At 27.5% G+C, this 21,167-nt stretch overlaps 1 long non-coding RNA gene across 6 annotated transcripts in view; it reads left to right on the plus strand.

Moving 5' to 3' along the window:
• Positions 1–1,993: 1,993 nt before the first annotated feature.
• LOC147806916 (uncharacterized) overlaps positions 1,994–21,167 on the plus strand; it is a 46,559-nt gene continuing 27,385 nt past the window's right edge. For 2 of the 6 annotated variants that reach the window (XR_015435376.1, XR_015435380.1), the window contains exons 1-3: positions 11,079–11,304; positions 14,647–14,790; positions 18,380–18,503. This is a non-coding gene — a long non-coding RNA (uncharacterized LOC147806916). Of the gene's footprint in view, positions 5,287–11,065; positions 11,305–14,424; positions 14,446–14,646; positions 14,791–18,379; positions 18,504–21,167 lie in introns of those variants that run through there. The other 4 variants (XR_015435379.1, XR_015435381.1, XR_015435378.1 and 1 more) reach the window with 4 other exon arrangements.

Consider the following 21,167-nt stretch of genomic DNA (forward strand, 5'->3'; position numbering starts at 1 on the left):
TACATTAAAATATATTAAATATTAAAATGTGATAAGATATATATTAAAATGTGATTTAAAAGAGAAGAATTCATAAGACTTTCATGGGTTTAGAATTCTAGAGCTTACTATTTACTTTTATTAAACTTTTAGATTTACGATATTTTTAATGCATGGAAAAACAAATGCCGCAGAAGAAAATATTTTCAAAAAAGTTTCAAGATTAGCAATTTGAGTGCTTGTTTTTAATGGACTTTTTATGGTAATTGGTTCTTAAACCAAACAACCACACTTGTAATCAATTCATCTGAAAAGATTACACCACTATTAATTGCCTTCTACGATTGTTGCCTTTTGATTTAAGAATGAAAATGGAATGTTCTCTAAATTTAAATTCCAATACATTTGTTTTTCCAAATTGAAAAGTTTCTGTTCTGAATTTAAAGAAGTGTCGCAACTGTTTTTAAATCCCAACTAATAAAAACCTATTTGTTCAAAAAATTGTATTTTGATTCGAAACTAAGTATAAAAAATGTGGGTGGCTAGTAAGATTATAAAAATCGCATTTATTAAAACTATAAATAAATATTTTGCAATATGATTCAACGAATTTTTTTTAAAGGAAGAAAAGGTAAGAAAACTGCCGGTTTTCACAAAGTAAAATTTTTTCTTGAAACAGATTCAATGAAAATACCTTCTTTAAGTGCAGAAACTTCTTATTTATTAGATTTGATTACATGTATTTTACATAGTTCTAAGTTTTTGACAATTCCGTTCTGTACTGTTGTAATTTTTAAGGAAAAACATATTCCATAAATGGAACAAAATTTCAGGAAAAAAAAAACTTAAATGCAAACTCGTTTTCATAAAGAAACTAGATTATCCATTTCAAATAATCTCTATTTTAAAATACTCTTCATTTACAATATCCTTTATTTTCTTGATTGGGGAAAAAGCAATTTTAAACATCAGTTTTTTTTAATACATGGGATTCTCTAAAAGTAATTAAGTTTTGATTTTGTGAAGTATGAATGTTGAAACATTAAAGTTATTTTAGGTTATTTATTGAAAACATTAAAATTGTTTTAACGCTTTAACCAAAATAAGCATGTACAAAAAAACATTTTTATAAAAAAAATAAATAAAAGCTGCTGCTTTCTTAGATTTTAAAGTTATAGCCAAGCAATCTAAGCATTAAAGAGTAAAGCTTTTCACTTTCTTTTTATTGTTAAAATTTAATATTTACATTGCTATGATGATTTTAAGATATTTTTTTTACTACATTGCACTCGTCTTACAAAGTTTAGGACATTTTAATAGGAAAATTTTAGTAATTAAATCAGTTGAATGTTTAGTTGTTTCCGTTCCGATTTAAACGAGGTAATTCTTTCAATTAAGAAAATATAAGTGATATTTTTTGTGTTCTGAACATAGATTAAGCTGTCAACTGTGTCATATTTTCACATTAAACGAAATGCAATGATACTATTTTTTTTTAAACATTTTCAGCATTTACGAATAACAACGTAAATGCATGCATGAATGTTTGAGGAGGCTCTTAAATATCAATTTTCCAATTTTATTTCAGTTAGACAAAAATGAAATATTCTTAAAATTTTCTGATAATTAAGAAGACTAAATTTTTGTTTTTAGAATGTAAAAATTCTTTTTTAATGCGAACTTACTTCATATTTTAAAAGCTTTCTACTTATTCCTCTTTTTAAAGAGGCGCCAACTATTACGGTTTGTTGGTAATATTTAGCTAGGAACTATATATTGAATATTGTGAGTGTGTGAATATATATATATATATATATATATATATATATATATATATATATATATATATATATATATATATATATATATGCCGTCAAACCCCGCTATAGTGAATCTTCAAGAGACCGAAATTTTGGTTCACTATATCCGTTACAAAAACAAGAAAAAATACTTATCGCTACATTCCCCTCTATAAATGGTTCTGAAAATCGGTTTATGTATTTATTTTGAAGTAAAAATATCAAAATTATTACAAATAAAGAAGAAAAAAAATCAGTCGAAAACAGAAAGAAGTTCATTATACCCAACTTCCTCACTTTTTTGGTTCACTATATCCTCAAAAAATAACATTATACGTGTATAACGAGGCACGGTACTGAACACTTTGTTCACTATATCAGGGAGTTCACTTTAAACCATGTTCACTATAGCGGGGTTAGACTGTATATATATATTAATAAACATATAAGGATATATTTTATTATTAGTATTACTATATATTATAAGACAGACTATATAGAATTAAGTAGATTATTTTATATTTCTTTAGATTATATATGTTACCGTGAAGGATCGAAATCAAGAGAATGTCTACTTTCATCGATGAATGTTAGCAATCACATAGTCATTTTGATGAATGTCTGAAATGTTTCCTATATCCGATTTGATAACTGTTGATATCGTTGATAACACTGAATGTTGATTTCTACATTCAATGTCCGTAATGTTGTTCATGCCAGAAATATTTGTTATATCCGATTTGATATTGATTTATTCGTTGATATTATTACATTTATTCGATATTTCAATATCTGCAAAGGATAAATTAGGAGAAACATCAGTATTCGGAGTACCGGTTAAATGTACACCTTACAGTGGCACTTGACTGTAAGAAACCTCAGGGTTGGGTATACCGGGCAAATGTACACCCGGCAGTGGCACTTAAATATACCTAGTATATATTTCGGACATTTACCTAAGCGACTATGTGATTGTCAACAGTTACCGGTGTAAATCAACAACCAATTTCGGTCATTCACAGTATATATTATACTATATCAAAAATTAGAAATATTGCAATAATACACATATATATTATTGTAATACTTCTAATTTCTGATATCTAGTTTGGAAAGTTGGCACTCTTTTATCTAGAGATTTTAAATTTTCATTCCTTGATTTAGCAATATTTATTTGTTTTTATTTTGTTCTATTTCTCATAAATTTGTTCCAATTTAAAGAAAAATGTATAAATACAATTTCGGTATTGTGGTTTAAATACTATGGCACTTGATACCATGGATTTCTTAAAGTGTTTTCTTGAGGTCAAATGCAAATCAGGAATTTTAAATCTATTACTATTGATGTATGCTGACCATGTTTATAATTTATATTAGTTATCTGAAATACGATTGTAATATTTCTTTGTTTTCTTAAATAGAAAGCTTCTAGAAAATTTGATTGTTGGCTTATCATGCGGATGTTTTGCATCATTAGTCATAGACAAATAAAATCGGATTAGACTGTTACCCTAATCGTAAAAACCCACCCCTGCTCTTGAAACTCCCTCCCCCCCCCCTTCATCACATTTAATTAATCAAAACTGATTCCTTTAAGAATTAATTATAAGAATGGCTTATTGGTTTTCAATTGGTTTGGCGAAAATGCTAAAAAATTTATGTAGCATAAAAAATATGAAAAAATTTGAAAAACTAAAGTACATAAAAAATAAAAAAGATTGACAGCTATTTTTCATAATTAAAAGATTTTATTATATTTTTATAATTTTTTTCTGTGACACTAGCCAACTTATAAAGTTCTAAATTGAATTATGTCAGAGTTGAATAAAATTGTTAGACACCACGTTAAGTTTAATGAAGCTAAAATGCTGCAATTTTCTTTCATAAAAATGATGAGTTGTGAATAAGGAAAAGAGAAATTTATTTACGCAGAACAAAATATAATTTACTCAATTGAAAAACAAATATACAACTTCGAAGAGTTTGTCCTAAGTGCAGTTTTTTTCCCTGATCAATAATTCTCAAAATTTAATTTCAATTGAGCTTTGAATTTAATAAAAAAATATTTTTAGTAGTAATTTTTTTGTTACAGTTACATGATTTTTAAAATAAAATATAAAACGAAATTTGATTCCAGCGTAGTTTGTTTGAATGTTTGTATACATTCATTTATATCGCTCATCATTACATTTTTAGTTATAAAAACACTTAACTAAATAAAACAAAGTTAGCACTAATTTTCATGCATTAGCAAACAAAAGGAATTGTTATATATAAACTCTTTTTCTGTCTTAAATTAAAATGAAATATTGATCTAAAATTTACAAGTCAGCTCAATAATTCCGTGCAAATATTTGTAATTTATTCAAGAAGAAAATTATTAAAATGTAGGTTTTATTCAACTTTAAAAATTTTAAATTCGTAATCTTTATTGTTTTTAAGGAAAGAATCAACAAAATTATTTTGTGCGCAATGAATTGATTATTAAAAATAAATTTAAATCACTGATCTTTTCTTTTATAGAAGCACTATTAAACACTCATAAAATTTTTCAGCCATAAATAAGTTTTTGAAAAATCACTAAATTTCACTTTGATTTATCAAGTAATTATTTCAGATAGATAAAGTATTGCAAAATTTTTTTTGTAAGAAAATACTGATTTTTTTATTTTTTTATTTTGCTGTCGCTTTGACTTCAATTAGCTATATGAGTAATGATTGCGAAATTGGACTCGAAGATTATCTTGCTTTGACATTAAAGCAATCGCCTATAAAATTTATTTACGAAAATTGGTTAAAAGCAGTACAAAGTCAACAAAAAAAAAAAAAAACTCTTTTTTAAATTATTTTCAAAGTAATCAAAGATGAATGTTTCGCCCTTTTTATTTGGCGCTCCTTTTGCCATTGCCTAGGTTCACTAAATGATAAGTCCAGCCCTGTCCAAACACACCAAGGATTTGCCATTTTGTTCTTAAAATTCTTCCTAGTTGCCAATTGGCAATCATAGATGAGCAGTCTACCTATATTATTAGTCTATGAAAGAACTCTTCCATATGTGTAGCTAACTTTATTTATTCTGTTTTGTGCCATACATAAAACAGACGGTAAAATTTTAAGTGAATATGGATAATGAAAGGTTTTTAACGTCTTCTGAGTTCGGAGTTCAAACAAAGAGAGGGAGAAATAATAGAGAGCAAAGATGATTATCAAAGGTAACACCTATCAAATTTACGACGTCGGTAGTCATGTGTCTACTTTTTACTCTTTAAAAAATGTTGTGCGATGTTTATTTTTTAAAGATTTAATTTTTGATTATCATAAAATGATATTTTTTTCAGGTAAACTAATCAATATTTTAGATTTCTTTTTTAGTTTCTAGGAGTCGTTGCTGACTTGTATTCTCTGATTTCATTCGTATGGATGAATGACTTTTTTGTATGCATACACACAGATGAAGAGAGGAGGAAATATTTAGAAAATTCTGCAAGCCTGTCTTTTCGTTTATCAGGTAATCTTAAAAATGAAATTAAACATTAAAAATTACTTGATAATTAATTGATAATGTTCTGAAACCTATTTCCGCAAATGTTGATAATAACTAAAGTGATTTGTTTTTTTTTTTCTGGTGAATAAAATCCCCGAATTAAGTACTCTCGGGTTGAATGGAAGTCACATACAGTGCGCAAACAGATCTCTATGAACAACTTTTGATCTAATGGTCTGATTGTTACATACTATGACTCAATCTTAGAGGTTCAAGAACCAAAATTTTACAGATGCTTATTAGTTATTGCTGACGATAGTTTTAGTTATGAACGCACTTTTAGTTTTATTTAGAACCTTTAGTTACAAGCGTACGAAAAACGCTCTTTTTTTTGGAATAAACATGCCTTTTTTTCCCAACAACGGATTTGGATTCATGACCCTTAAAATTCGGGAGAGAGGGGTTGTTGGAATCTGAGAAATAAATCCCTAAACCACAGGAGAGCGGATGAAAGTTTGGTTTTAGTCATACGACAGGAGAGCGGTTTGAATCATATTTGATCAGAAGAGCGATATAGGTCCGAATCTGGGTATCTTTAACGTTAAATTTACTTTTTGCAAATTCAACTATAGTTCTCAAACTTTTTAAGCGAACTGAAATTTTTTTTCCCACTGAATTATATAATTCGTATATCGAAAGATTATTCCATGGAATTTTTTTAATAATTATTTATTATTTATAATTGATTTGTTTTATAATGGTTGAAAAATTTTGAGCAGTAAGGTATACAATTTTGTGTCCTATTTTTAAAAAAGTAATTTTAAGGGACAGAATTTGAACGAAATCGGTCGAATAGTTCTTGAAAAATTAAATTTTAAATATAAGATTTTTTTCTGCACTTCACAAGTTTTGTAAACGCATCACAATTTTCCTTATCTTCAAATAAAACAAAAGAATCGTTATTTAAACTTAAACGAAATCGCTGATGATGATGATTACATAGCTGCCAACTTGTTACGGTCATCGGGAAATATTCTTAAAGAGTGGTATCATAATATAACTTAAATTTTACTACTTAGTGTACTTTTTTTTTACTACTTTTAAATTTTACTACTTTCACTTTGTGTCACAGAGGGTTTCCCAATTTTTTTTAACCTAAATTGCCGACTTTTCTTTAGAGGAGAAGTGATTTTTCTAAATAAATTTCATAATTAATTGTGAGCATATTAACAAAAAAATAAGACTAACTGCTAATCCGTTATCAATCTTGAATTATTTTATTAATTTTGTTTTCATAATTAATTTGAAAGTTAAGATTTCTTCATTTTATCAATCTTAAGATAAGGTTAAATTTGCACTTCGGGAGTTTCTATATTTACTTTTAATATGAAACTGAATAACGGTTTTCATTGAAATAAAAACAAATGCTGTAAACGATAGTATGATGACAGTATTACTTGGGGCATTGCTTGAGGCCAAAGTTTACCATAATCAATAAATTTCCTACCGTACCCTTTCGAGGAGCCTTGGTATCCATATATTAAACACCTTATTATATAAATATAGAATATTTATTACATCAGGTATTATATCTTATTATATTGTAATAATTAGATCCAATTATTAGTCATACGGTAGTTTCTTAATCTTTACATGTTTTGCATAAGTTTATGGGCAATACTTTTAGATTTAAACGTACATGTAACCTGATAATTAAGATTTTACGTAGAATCTTATAGTGTGTCGAATAATTTGACCAGGTACTGCAGTGAAAACATTTAGGTAGGGGATTTAAATTTAGGGAGTGTTTATTAATTTTATATAAAGTATACTTTCGACATCTCAAAAACTTTGCTGTGTCAAAAAAATATTTTTTCCATTACATATTTACCTAATGTTAGTTTGAATTCCTATGTCGAAGGGTTTCTTCTCAAAACCTTGCTAGGTCAAATTTTTTCGAAACAGAAAAGAATTTTTTTTTTTTTTTACAAAAATCACAATCTAGGTTCATTTTAAACTTATTTAATGCATAAATTGTTACTTTTAAAAATAAAATTGTTACTTATAGTCAACTATCATTAGATACGTATTCATACTTGCTTTTCCCGAAAGATTTTATATTTAATGTGGTGGCAAAATATATAGAGATGCACTTTATTGGTCACTAAATAAATAAAAATGTTTTTTGATTACCAGTACATTTGTATAATTTGAACATACATATTATAGGCTTGATAGTTCACTGATAGATTTTTTAATTGTTAGTTATATTGTTACTAAATACCGACATAGCTTTATCCTACCAGTCCTACCACTAGAAAAACACCTTTCTGAAAAGCTTAAAAGTGTGCATATTTAACAGTAGTTATTCTTAAAGTTTCATGACTCTACTTTTTGGAGTAATATTTTAGAATCATTTTTATAGTTCTTAGAGCATATTTAAAGTCCTGAACTTGTTATCTTGGAAATTCTCACTCTCGAAATTTTTTTAGCGACCCTTCATTTTTTAGATATCGATAGTATACTGTATATGGGTTGGCCATATAACCACAAGGTTCATTGTTTCAAACTTTTCAGGATTTATGGCAAAAGTTCTGTCGTTTTATAACTGATTCTTCTTTATTATTGGAATCAGATTAGGACTCAAAAATAATAGATTCATATTAACAATGCAGTGTCATCATAGAATTTTTAATACATTTAGGGATCAGGCACGAAATTACTGTTGTAGAAAAATATATCTGTGTTTTTGGTTTGAGATTATTGACTACTTTTAAATTATATGAAAATCTTGAACTCACTTAGGAATTTTAATTTTATATTAATATGAGAAAATATTAACTTTTTGATACTAATTTTTTTAATGTGACTCTGCTATAAAATGTTTTTATATATTGATCGGAAAATTTTACGAGATCTTCAGTGCTTTTATTAATAAGATTATACTGTGAACTGCTAAATTTTTCTAAACAAATTAAATCTAAATTTAAAAATAAAATAATTCATTATTCTTTGCAATAAAATTTGCCTTTTTTAAGTAGATCAAATTGTACCTTTTTAGTCTTAACTTAAAAGTAATCAGGTATACTGTTTAAAAAATGTCCATATTTTCCTTTAGTTCATAACGAGGTATAGCGATTTTCGGTTTCCCCAAAAACGAACCTTTACTGCTTTCATTTTGGTTTTAAGTACACAACTAGTTATTTTTTTTAAAATTTCAATTACCGTTGATTTTAAAAATAGTTTTATTGAAACAATTCATACATGGGTCTCCAGGGGAGTCTTGATTTCATATAACAAGAAAATATTTTTACATTTATTTTTAAACATTTTAATAGTTATTTTTGCAGTACATAAAATATACATTGTATTTAATGAAATAAGTTATAAACCTGAAAATAACTTATAAATTTATTATGTTTCTACTGAGAAAACTAGTAAATATTAAAAGCTAGCAAAACTTTAGCATTTTTTACTCAAGTACAATAATAATGCGTCCTTATTTTCCTGTATTTTATACGTTTAATAATCTTAGAATATTTTTAATTTTCATAAAAATTGTTATAAAGATTAATAAAATAAATATAAAATGATACTTAACATACAATTTTTTTAAAAAAAATTACCCAAACCTTTAGCCATGAAGTTGGAAATCAGGAGTATAAAAATGTTAACAAAGAAAGGGTTTGATTGAATTCACAATATTTTTTGGATAAATAAAAGCAAGAAATCGAAATATAATGGAAAATATATTCAATACCACTGAAATGTAACATCACTAGTTCAAAAAGAACACGACTGATAATAAAAATTAATTTCAGATAAGAGATTTGAAATTACCAACCTTATATTTTCAATATAGAGACTGTTCATTTACACTGTTTCACAGGAATGAAATGAAACTTCATAAATCACTTCACTGGCTGAGTTAGTAAAGGGAACAAAAAGGTTATCTTCAGCACGGTGGCATCAGTCTGAAACCAACAAAAATAAATGTAAAAACTGAAAGCTTTTAGTAAGAACATTTGTATACTGTCCAACTATTAGACGCACTCTAAGATTCTATATAAAATCTTAACTATCAGGTGATACACCATTATTGTTTTTTGCGAGTTTTTTTTATTTACGTTCTTGTATCAATGGGTTAAGTTAAGCGATCTATAACATAAATTCAACGATTTGATAAATTAGACATTATATAAATTATAGAACAATTATTGTATAATGTATTATATTATAACAATTAGGCCAAATTATTAAACGCACTGTAGTGTTTTAATAATGACATGCTTTACACGAGTTTATAGGCAATACTTTTATATTTAAACATACAAGTAATAGGTTTTTATTCAGGAGAATTTTTATATTCTTCCTATTTGTATTTATTTTTAACGTATTGCATGGCAGTTTTAACCAATGTACTATTACATACCTGCTAACTCTTCCGGAAAATCCGGAAGATTTTATTTTCATATTTAAAGTGGTAGCAACACTCATGTTATTCCAATTAACTTTTTGAATTATAATGATAATTATAAATGAGTTTGACCACCACTACATATAAATAATTACAATTAATAGATAAAAGCTTAATAATCCTTGCACAAGCGGATTTCAACAGGATATAAATATATTTTTGAGTCAGATTGTTTTTCGTTTATTGTTTTACAACCACTCTGAAAATCCATTCTCGGAAAGAGTGAAAGTTGGCAGGTATGCTATTAGAATCTTATATTATCTATTAGAATCTTATCGTCTAAAAATTTGGCCAGGGACTGTAGGATAAATCTATACGTCGAGAGAAGCTCATAAATAACAACTTTCAGTTTAAATTTTAAATACTTTTCGAATTTTATTTGGAAAAAATGAATAAATTTAAATTATTGAAAAAAATGCATAGAAAAAGTTTTATTTTTCTCAACGAAAGATACAATTTAAGTGTTATTATCAAGGATTAAATCTTACTTTGGAGCTTTGGTTTCGCAGATTGACCTCAGTGCGCTTGGAAAATTTTTGTTTTTAAAAAAAGCGTGGTTTCGCTGTAATGCCATCATGCTCTAAAGGGTTAAATTCTATTTTTAAACACAAGATGGTCCTCTTTTCTCTTCTGTTTGCTAAAATATGTAAGAATGAAATTTCATATAAATGATTACTTTTTTAATTGGGATACATTTAATTAAAATTGAAAATAATGGAAGATAAGTAAGATGTGTTACCGTGAGTGCCGGAATCCAGAGAATGTCGACTTTCACCGGTGAATGTCAGCCCACTCATAGTCGCTTTAATGAAATATTTTACAATAACGCTATTTTATGGTTAAACATGCATAGTGGCTTATAGCGAAAAACATCCCACGTTCTACTGTAGATTGTCCTTATGGCGGACCTTTACTGTTGTCTGATTTAATGTTAAAATAATACTAATAAAGATTTGAATGTAATAGTGTACAAAAGCTGTTGACATCATTGATTACACTGAATGTTGATTTCTACATTCATTGTCCGTACCGCTGTTTATGTCAAAAATATTTGTTAAATCCTATTTGATATTGATTTATTCGTTGATATTATTACATTTATTCGATATTTTAAGATCTTCTGAGGGTAGATTAGGAGAAACGTGAGTGTTTGGAGTACGAGTTGAATGTATACTGGGCAGTGGCACTTAGAAAAACAATGCTGTAGGGCATACCGGGCAAATGTATACCTGGCACTGAACCTTAGAAATGCATCAGTTGTAGCGTATACCGTGCAGTGGTACTTAACTAGTCCTAGTATATATTTCAGACAAAAAGCGACTTTGTCAACATTCACTGGTGGAAGTCAAAAACGACCTATTTCGGTCATCCACATATGCATAAGAAACAAAAACTATTTTTTAAAAAAATGAATAACTGTATTTACACATAGAACGAGTCATTCGATTGCCCATTATGAATCCAGTTTAATTTTCTTCCTTTTTCCTCCCTAGAGTCTGCAGAAAACTCCAGTAAGTACCTGCATTCATGAGTGTAATCAGATTCAAGTAAGTGAATAGTTAGAGGTAAGTTTTTATTAATTTAAAAAGATTTTTTACGTGACGATCACAAAATGGTTGTGCATTTTTCTATGTTAAAAGGTAAGATCGTACTGGTAATGTATTCATTTATCTTACGTTTTGTTTAATTAAATGGCCATTTATTATTGGAATGAATTCAGTTCGGGTCTTATTTTATTGCCCGTCGCGACGGGACCGACGCGTCGGTTATCGTATTTTTCAATCAGGTGCGGCGCCGCTCTCAACATGCACTCGAGAATCGCCCGCTCTTAAATTATGTGCGACGAAATTCGTTTGTTTCGTTTTCTATATTATTCAAACTTTTTCATCATGTTTTCTCTTACTTCATTTTCCTATTTTATTCTTTTTTCCGCTTTTCTTTCTCCAAATGACTAGCGGCGAATTTCATTGGTACCATATCATTGTATTTGCGTTTTCCAATTTTATTTTGTTTTCAAATGTTAATGCACATTAGTGTGTTTTCTGTCCTTCCCCCCCCCCCAATCTTTTTCACTTTGCTTTCCAAATCACTACTGTTCATGTGTTCGCTGATTTGTTTCCCAGTTTATTCATCCTTTTTTTATTCTAGCTTGTTTTCTAGTATTTTATTCTAGTATTATAGTTCATCCAGTGTGTGTTCCCATATTTTTCATCCTTTTTTAATTCTATTTCATTTCTTAGTATTTTATTTTGGTGTTATAGTTCATCCAATGTGTTTTACAATTTTTTCATTCTTTGTTTTTTCAATTTTGTTTTCTAGAACTTTATTCTAGTATTATAATCTATCCAGTGTGTTTTTTTTATCATCCAGTGTACGTTCCAATTTTTTTTTCTTTCAATTTATATGTTCCAATTAGTTTCTTTCAATGTTGTCCCATTTTTTAATCTGTGCATTTTTAGTGTGTCTTGCATTTTCCAGTTTTTCTGTAGCTTTCTCAGAGTGTTTTCTTTTTTTCGTTTTTATTTCCAATGCGTTTGCTATTATGTGTTCAAATTTTTATCTTCCAATAGATCTTCTGTTTTAATTCTTTACAGTTGTTCCAAATTTTATTTTCTAATATGTGATCAAATTTTTATTAATCCAGTATGTATTCCAATCTTTGTTTTCCAATATATGCTCCAATTTTTTTTAATTTTCCCATTTTTTTCCAGTTTTTTTCCACAATGTTTCTTGGTGTGCTTTCTAGTTTTATTCATTATGGTTCACTTTCTATTTTTTTTAATGCTTTGTTCTATTCCCAGGTATGTGCTAATTTTTTTAATGTTTGTTCTGTTTTAATTTCCATTCTGTTTTTGTGTCAATTCTTTCTTTGTTTTTATTGTACATTCTGTTTTTATCTTAAATGTACGTTCTTTTTTTTTTTTTATTTGCTTCAAATGTTTGGGTACGTTTTTTCCCAGAGAGTATTTTGTTTTTCCAATGCTTTTATTTTTTTCCAGTAGTCTTCTTTTTTCAAGTAGTCTACTATTTCTTTCTTGAATGTTTTACTAATATGTTTTTCGATTGATTTTCATCCAATTTACGTTGATTAGATCCGTTCATGTTTTATTTTTCCTATTTCGTTTTTCGTATTCATTATTTTTTTCATTGTGGTTTTTGATTTCTCCACTTTTTCAATGTTTTTTTTTTCTTTAATGTTTTTCAGTTTCCGATGTGTGTTTGTTCCAGTTTTCTAATGGGTGCTTTTTTTAAAAAATATTTTTTCCATGTTTTCCTTAGCTTTCTCAATATTTTTCTCTTGGTGACACTTTTGTACAAATGAATTTTTTTCCATCTAAATTTCGTTTTTGATATTTCCAATTTTTTTTCACTATGTTTTCAAGCTTTATTCATTGTCTTTTAACAATTTTTTTAAATTAGTATGTATATTCTGCTTATTTTTAATGCATGTGCTCTTTTTTTATGCGTAATTTGTTAAATATTTTTTGTTTTTACTTTCAATGTGTTCTGTTCCTACATCCAATTCATGTGCTGTTTTCATTTCCAATGATTTTCGATATAATTTCTAAAATATTCTGTTTTTACTTAGAATGTGTTTTTATTTGTCTTGTTAATTGAATATGTATGTTTTTTTCGATGAGTGTTTTTCTTTCCAGTTGGTGTACCATTTTCCTTTCTATGTTTTTTCATCCCTTTTTTTTATGATGTTGTGCTCTAGTTTTTCTGATTGGTAACATTTCCGTTCAAGTGCGCCTGACCATTCGTGACCATCGGCCTATTTCGTTTTCCTTATCTTCCATCTTTCGCAATCGTTTTTCTGTTTTTTTTTTCTTTCTAATATTTAGTCCAAGTATTTCCGATTTTATCATAATGTCATGTCTTCCAATTCCTTCTAATTCTTCCATTTCCTTCTAAATTTCATTTTTGATTTTTCCAATTTTTTCACAATGTTTTCCAGTTTTGTTCATTGTGTTCCAGATTTTAATAATTGTTTTTCATTAATATGTATATTCTGCTTATTTTTAATGCTTGTGCCATTTTTTATGTATAGTATTTTTAAATATGTTTTGTTTTCAATTTCAATATCTGCTGTGTTCTTATTTCCAATTGTTGTGCTGCTTTCATTTCCAATATTTTTCTGTTTTAATTTCTGAAATATTCTGTATTTACTTCCAATGTGCTTTTACTTGTATGTTAATTGAAAATGTATAATTTTTTTCAGTTGATGTACCGTTTTCCCAACTATGATTTCTCATCCCTTTCTTCTGCGATGTGTGCGCTAGTTTTTCTGATTGGTAACATTTCCGTTCAAGTGTAACCGATCAAATCCATTCATGTCCATCGCCCTACCTCGTTTTCAGTATCTTCCTGCTTTTATAAAGTTTAAACTTCATCTTTCGCATTCGTTTTTCTGTTTTTTTTTAATATTTAGTTCAAGTATTTCCGATTTTATCCTTCTGTCATGCCTTCCAATTCCTTGCAAATTTTCATTTTCATGTTATTAATTTTATGTTATTAATTTTATGTAATTAATTTATGTAATTATATTTCATGTAATTATATTTTATGTTATTAATTTTATTTTTATAGTTTTTTTTTCTCATTTATTTTCTAATGTGTTACATAGAAATTTTTTTTCTGGTTTTTATCTAATTTATTTTATTGCTTTTTAACCTTTTTTTTAGCTCTTGTTATCAAAAATTTGGGTAAGTCTAATTATTCTTTTTCAGTCGTTATTATTAGGCTGTGTTTCAGTTGTTTCCAATATCTTTAACTATTTACAATTTTAATTTCTTTTCTTATGACCTGTACAATTTTTGAAGCTTACCATGTCTCTAATTTATTATAAACCCACGTAATTTATCTATATATTTCTGCTTATATATATCTGCTTAATACTCCGACAGAGAGGAAGAATCTGACAAAATGGGATCTGTTATGTTGCTTAGAGTCTGCCTGAGATTAATTCCAAAATGATCCTGCAGGACTGACTGCCTGATATAGACCTAACAGAGCAAGAAAATTTATTTTGGAATATTGCCATTTTATTTGTAAGTAAAAAACTTTTCAATCTATTTTATCGACTATTTAAAACTTTGCTATTAATTTTAAAACTAAATACACATTGCACAAAGCAGTATTTTTTTAAATTTTTTATTGTATCATTTTTTTCACGCTAATATGCATTATGCGAAAATTGAATAGATATAATTCTAAATAACTTTTGTTCTAGTAACCAGAAAAGAAGGTTGAATCATAATGGTACAAGGAAAAGTAACATCAAATAGTGCTAATTAATTAACTATTAATTAAGTTAGACAAACAATTCTACTTCCCTTGAATAAACGTACTTTTTTTTTCTCGCAAATTATAGAGTTGTCGTGATTGAGAAAGTAGTTCAGTCAGAGGAGCCGCCGAAATATCTCGTTCCTGTCAAAATGACGAAGTTTTGCTTTCGATTTCCTCATGGTCGTGATATTTCCAGGCTGATAGTGTTAAAAAATAATACGCAAAAAAAAAAAAAAAAGGTTCAGACAATCTATTTCTTATGCTCCGAATCATATATATTTCTCAAGATCAGATGGAAGTATTAGATTATTTCAGTTTAGAGATAGTTTATTTTAAGCTAGATGTCAGCGCTCGTCATTATTTTATTTTAAGCTAAAAAAATTTTCAAAAATTAAAAAAGATATTGCTCACACACTTAGTTTTATACTCTCTATGTCCGAAAATTATTGCTACATTTGATTACTTTTATACTGATATTGATGATTTCGTATGAACATTATTCAGAGATTTCAGGATGTTACGCTATCAATCAACAAAATTTATTTACCAATCATTCTTTCCTTAAACCACCCAAGTCAAAATTTTCGATAATTTTCCATTGATGAACCAACATGATCTTGATGGTAACCATCAATGAACCATTTTATCATGAACCATTATATTTTTCTATGGTAAACAACATAAGTAACCATCTCTCCAATGTATGAGTTCTGACTGATTTATGACTGTCCAACATTGGTATAGCAACTAGTTTTGTTGTTTTTCTCATGTCAAATCATCAGAAATTTCCATCATGGTTTCTTAGAAATAAAATGTTGGAACGATCATGAACAACCATCACCCCAAAGTAGAAATTCGGACTGATTTTTGAGGGGCCAACATAAAAAATCCCGAATTGTTTTGATGGATTATTCCAGAGAACAGATGGAAATTTTGATTAAACCATCATGGAAAAGTATAGAAGGAACATTCACGGATTGTTGGTCCATGAGAATCAAACCTGTTTTGATGGTTAGCCATCATAATAATAAAGTAGCATTTTCCATCATGGAATGATGCAGGTTTGCTGGCATATCAAATATTGTGAACGCATAAGGGAAAATGTTGGATGATGGTGACCTTCAAATGATATTGGACCATCTTGAATCGCACTGAAACCAACATAAACCATCAAAATAATTTGATGAGATATAAAAAATTCTGGGTTAAAAAATTAAAAAAATTATTTAAAAATCCCGGGGTACACATGCTTTTAACACATATTGAAAGGACTTATCTGCCAACAATAGCGTAAAAACTTTTTTCCAGACAAATGAATCACAAATTCCATAAATTATATAATTTTACTGGTGTCGGTAAACTTAACTGCTTTGATATTCACTCTTCCTACTTGAAATGTAGCGACTAAGTCGGTCCAGATTTTTGACCTAAATGTAGCAACTAATGTGAAAGGAAGTCTAATTCTGTTGAATAAAAAAAAAGCACTTTTATAATCGTTTTCTTCAAAATTATAAGATCATTAAATGATTATTCTTAATTTTCGTTTTTGTATATTTCGTAATTTCTAAGAATTGTTTTAAGTTCCACTAACCGTTTTTGTTTGTCATAAAAAAAAACTGCAGTCGAAACAAGTTTTAGCCGAATTTAAACCTATAAAAAAACAAAATTGAATTTATCTTCAAAAGTTAAAATTGTTACCCCACGGGAAAAAGTTTTGCCTAAACAAGTTTTTGCCAGAAAGAAGGAAAGAAGTACGAAATTAACCTATTAATGTTAGAGCAATAGACCAACAAATATTTTCGTTGGTCAGATATAGTAAAAAAAGTTTAAAATGATTTTTGATTAAACAATCACATTAACCGTTATTGGGGAGCCTATCAAAAATTTTTTTTAGTCCAACTGCTAAAAGAGTTACAGCCAAAACGGATTGTATCAAATTTTTGATGAATCGACTATTTATTATATTACCAAAAATTTTGATTTCGAGCAACATTTGAAATTATTCCACAATACGTTAGCCCATCGAACAAAATCGTTATTCCACTAAAATGTTTCGTCAGCCCACCAAATTATTCTGCAAATAGAACATATTTCACTTATCGACATTTTGTAATCCAACTTAACAACGAAGGAAAAACCACATGAGCCTGTATGTAAGCTTCTCTATACATGCTTGAATTTCATAACCAATCTCATGAATCGCATTTTAAAACACTGAAATACTTTTGAATACTTATTTATATCTAATTTTTAATTTAGCTTTAATGTTCCGTGTACAAATTCCAGACATTCTGTCTAATAATCTAATTTTCAACAACTAATTGGAAGTTTTAATGGTTCCAGAGGGGATTACCAAAATGCTATTTAATTAATCTTAACAATTCATTAAATTGCGAAATCAAAGACAAAAAAAATGATTTATCTGAATAAACAGACATTTTTTTACATATTTGGATACCTGACCCTCAAAATATGGGAGGTAGAAAAAATTTTGAAAAAAAAATTGGATTATAAATTGGATTTTTTAGGAAGCTATATATTTGGTCACTGTCGTAAAAAAAGGTCAAACAATATTGCAACAGTAGGTCGATTAATTTGAGATAATTGTAAACTAAATATGTGATTCTAAAGAGAGAAATGCATATTTTTTCAGAGTGAAATAGCAATCAAGTTTAAACAATAAAAAAGAATGAAATAAAAACTAAAATTTTTCTTTCAATGTTTTGGATATAAAAAAACATTGATCGCATAAATCACAGATATTTGATAATTTCCAAGTATTTCTTAAACCACTGTCGAAAAAAGCGTACCGTTTGAAAGTTGAAAGAGCAAATTCGTAAAAAGTGCTTTAGAATAAAAAAAAAGTATTTAATTTAAACAGAAATTAAAACTTCTTAATATATTCTCATATTTAATCAAGCTAATCTTTTATTCAAATTCATTTTGAATACTGGTGAAAATTAAGTTCTCTTGTCCAACTTGTAGTCACGATTTCCCCATTTTTAGAAAACATTTCGAAAGTAGTTTGTAGTCATTACATTTCAAAAAAAGAAAAAGTAGTTGCTGTTAACTACTGAAAAAAAAAACCAGTTTTTCCAACCACTGCTTTTGATAAATCGTAATTTAATGAATTAATCTAATCAATATAATTAAACATATTAATTTTTCACAAAGAATTCCGATTGAAAAGATAAAACCTTGATAGTTTCCTGTTTGTTTTCAAAGTTTAAAAAATTAATACTTAATTAATAAAATATTTTAATATGAGTAATAATATATTGTATATTGCATAAGTAATGTATTTTAAAAGTAATATGTTTGATACTGTAACAAAAATTTGCGCATTTCTAGGTTTTAGCAGAAGCCTGTTGAGTCCTTATAATTTGTTTGATTATGCGGCAACAGTCCCGGCAGTGGTCTACTCAGTGACAAAAACTCCTTACTTCAGAACATCTGTGACTTTGGAGAGCTTTCGGTACGTCTTCTTAAATCTCAGATATTTTGATAACAAAAGCCCAAAAATATTGCATTATTTAGTATTTTTAAAGCTCAGTACTAGTGTAAATTGTAGTAATTTTTAGTGTAATTGTTAAACCATTAAATTGTAAACTATAATGTAATTGTTAAATCATAATTGTCACTGAAAATTTTTTTAAAGAGTTAGAAAAAATTATCTTTTTCAATGAATTGTTTCGGTATCAAAATCAATTAAGTGAAAGATTGCATTTTACCCCTTAATAGTAGCATAATTTTGAAGAAAGCAGTCGTAAAAATTTTTTTAAAGAGAATTATACAAAACTAAGTGTTTATACAGTCCATGTACTCATTTTTAGTTTTTGAATTATTTTTTAGCTTTCATGTTTGATGAGTGCTGATAGTCTTGCACTGCCATCTGGTGTGTAGATTGGGTAATATGCATAATTCGGGCATAAAAAATAAGGTTGCTTTAATCTCACTGGCGCGTCACTTTTAAAAAACAATAGTCCGGAAATATCACGGTCATGAAAAATAGAGGGTGGAACATCACCCGGATATATTTTGAATGGAGCGGGTTAAAATAATTCTTTTATCTGAAACATAATAATATTCTCTTGATAATTTTTTTTATTTGTATGAATGGGTTATTATTATTGGTAATTTTTACATTTCCTAATACCTTTAATAGTAACTTTTTTAATACTATATTAATATAAATATTTGAACATCATAGCTGTAAAAAACTTAAACAGAATTTTGCAATATTTTTCTGCTTTTTGCTTATGTTAGAAGAAATTTCCTTTAAATTATTATATCTGTCATTATGAGCATATTTACTCAGTACATTATTTGTTTGGAATTTTAAATATGTAATAATAATAATGAAGCAAGTATCAGTTATAGCAATGAGTTTGACACTGATGAACGAAGAATAAATTTGACTTATTCTTTAAATGTCATACATGTTATTTTGTTTTTGAGAATGATTTATTTTTGCTTGAATTTAGCTTCAATATTTTGTTATTTGAAAGTTTTTAAACTCTGTACGTTATTCAAGAATAAGTAACACAGTAAAAAATGTGTGTATGTCGTTCATAATGTCTCCTAGACATTTATGAATGATGCCTATTATCTACCAGAATTCACTCTTAAAAAGTGCTTGCAAAGTTTAATCCTTTTTAAAAAAGTTTTTTTTTTAAAAAACATATTGAACCTTCAATAAAAATTGTGTTTAAAAATGTGTTGTATTAGTTACAAATAATGAAATAATTACCATTAGTTTTAAAACTCAGAGGAAAGTCAAGGAATTTTTTATTGATTGTTAGTGGCCAGCCTGATACACTATCTGGACTACTGTGATTTTGGGCACTTTTAATTCATGCAATTTTTAGAAATACTAAAGCATTTTTCTGTAAGTTTGCGTAAAATGTGTGTAATGTCTGAGTTAAAAAAGTATTTAGATATTAAAGCCTTAATCAATAAAAATAAAATTAATAATTAATGAGTAAAAAATTAAAAAGGTATATACCCCATACTATACGACGTAAAAATACAAGCCAGTATTTTACATATATATTTCAAAATGTTTCTAAACTCTTCAACGTGCAGAAAAATGATATTGCTTTTGTGGATAATTTGTTAGGCCGTAGTTTAATGGTTAAAATTTTCACTGTTGTATTTGTCGAATTTTTTTAAGACATTTAAGCAAAACTTCTACCAGACCCTTACCGCTGAAAAATATTTTGTTCATTATATTTATCTTATGATTCTGTGAAATTTCAAAACTATTACAGATTATTTTAATTTTTGTAGCAATCATTTGTGATATTTATGGAATTTCTAATATCATTTGCTCTTTTAAATTTCATGAGGAGTGCTCAAAATGTGTACTATTCAGTACTGTTTTGTTAACTGTACTATTTAAGTACTCAAAATATGTACTAAATGTGTATAATTCAGTATTGTAATTAGTCACGAACTTATTATTTATTTTTTAAATGTTTTATTTTTTAATTGTTTTAAAAATTCTGTTACTCAATTTTTGAACAAATATCAACTTGAAAAGAGTGAATACTTTATTTCAAGCTTATACTGAATTGGGTATTCATACGCACTTGAAGTGAAACCTAAATAATTGAGGAAGCTTAGATGTGTTCATTTCTTTTATTAATTATTTTTGCTAATTTTGGCGTACTCTTGAAAACCGTCAGGTGGCAACTGTAGATTGTTTATGATAGATCACGAGAAAGTGTAACATTTATCTCACATGCTACTGAACATTCCACAGAAACAAAGTTAACTGTTAAAGGCAAGTTAGTAACAAATAAAAGAAGTTGTTATTAAAGACATGATTAGGCATCTTAATAACTTTTTTTTTACTTATTTGTCAAATTTCTTATGTGACATATCATAGGTTGGCAACATTATGTACACTGCATAAAAAAAATTCAAAAAATGAACCACCCAGAATAATTTTTGATCTGATGATTGGATCTTCACATTCTAGGACCCAGTATTAATGGTTAGAGAAGGTGATATGCTAATTAATTAGTGAAGACGATATTTTAGGTTACAGTTATAAAATTCATTTATCCACATAATTCAATTCAGAGAATAACTTTTTGTAAATATTTATAATTTTTTATTATTTTATTTAATAAAA

Source organism: Parasteatoda tepidariorum, chromosome 7, assembly GCF_982258835.1.
Source record: "Parasteatoda tepidariorum strain Cologne lab strain chromosome 7, Ptep-v5.0, whole genome shotgun sequence".
NCBI classification, from domain to species: Eukaryota; Metazoa; Arthropoda; class Arachnida; order Araneae; family Theridiidae; genus Parasteatoda; species Parasteatoda tepidariorum.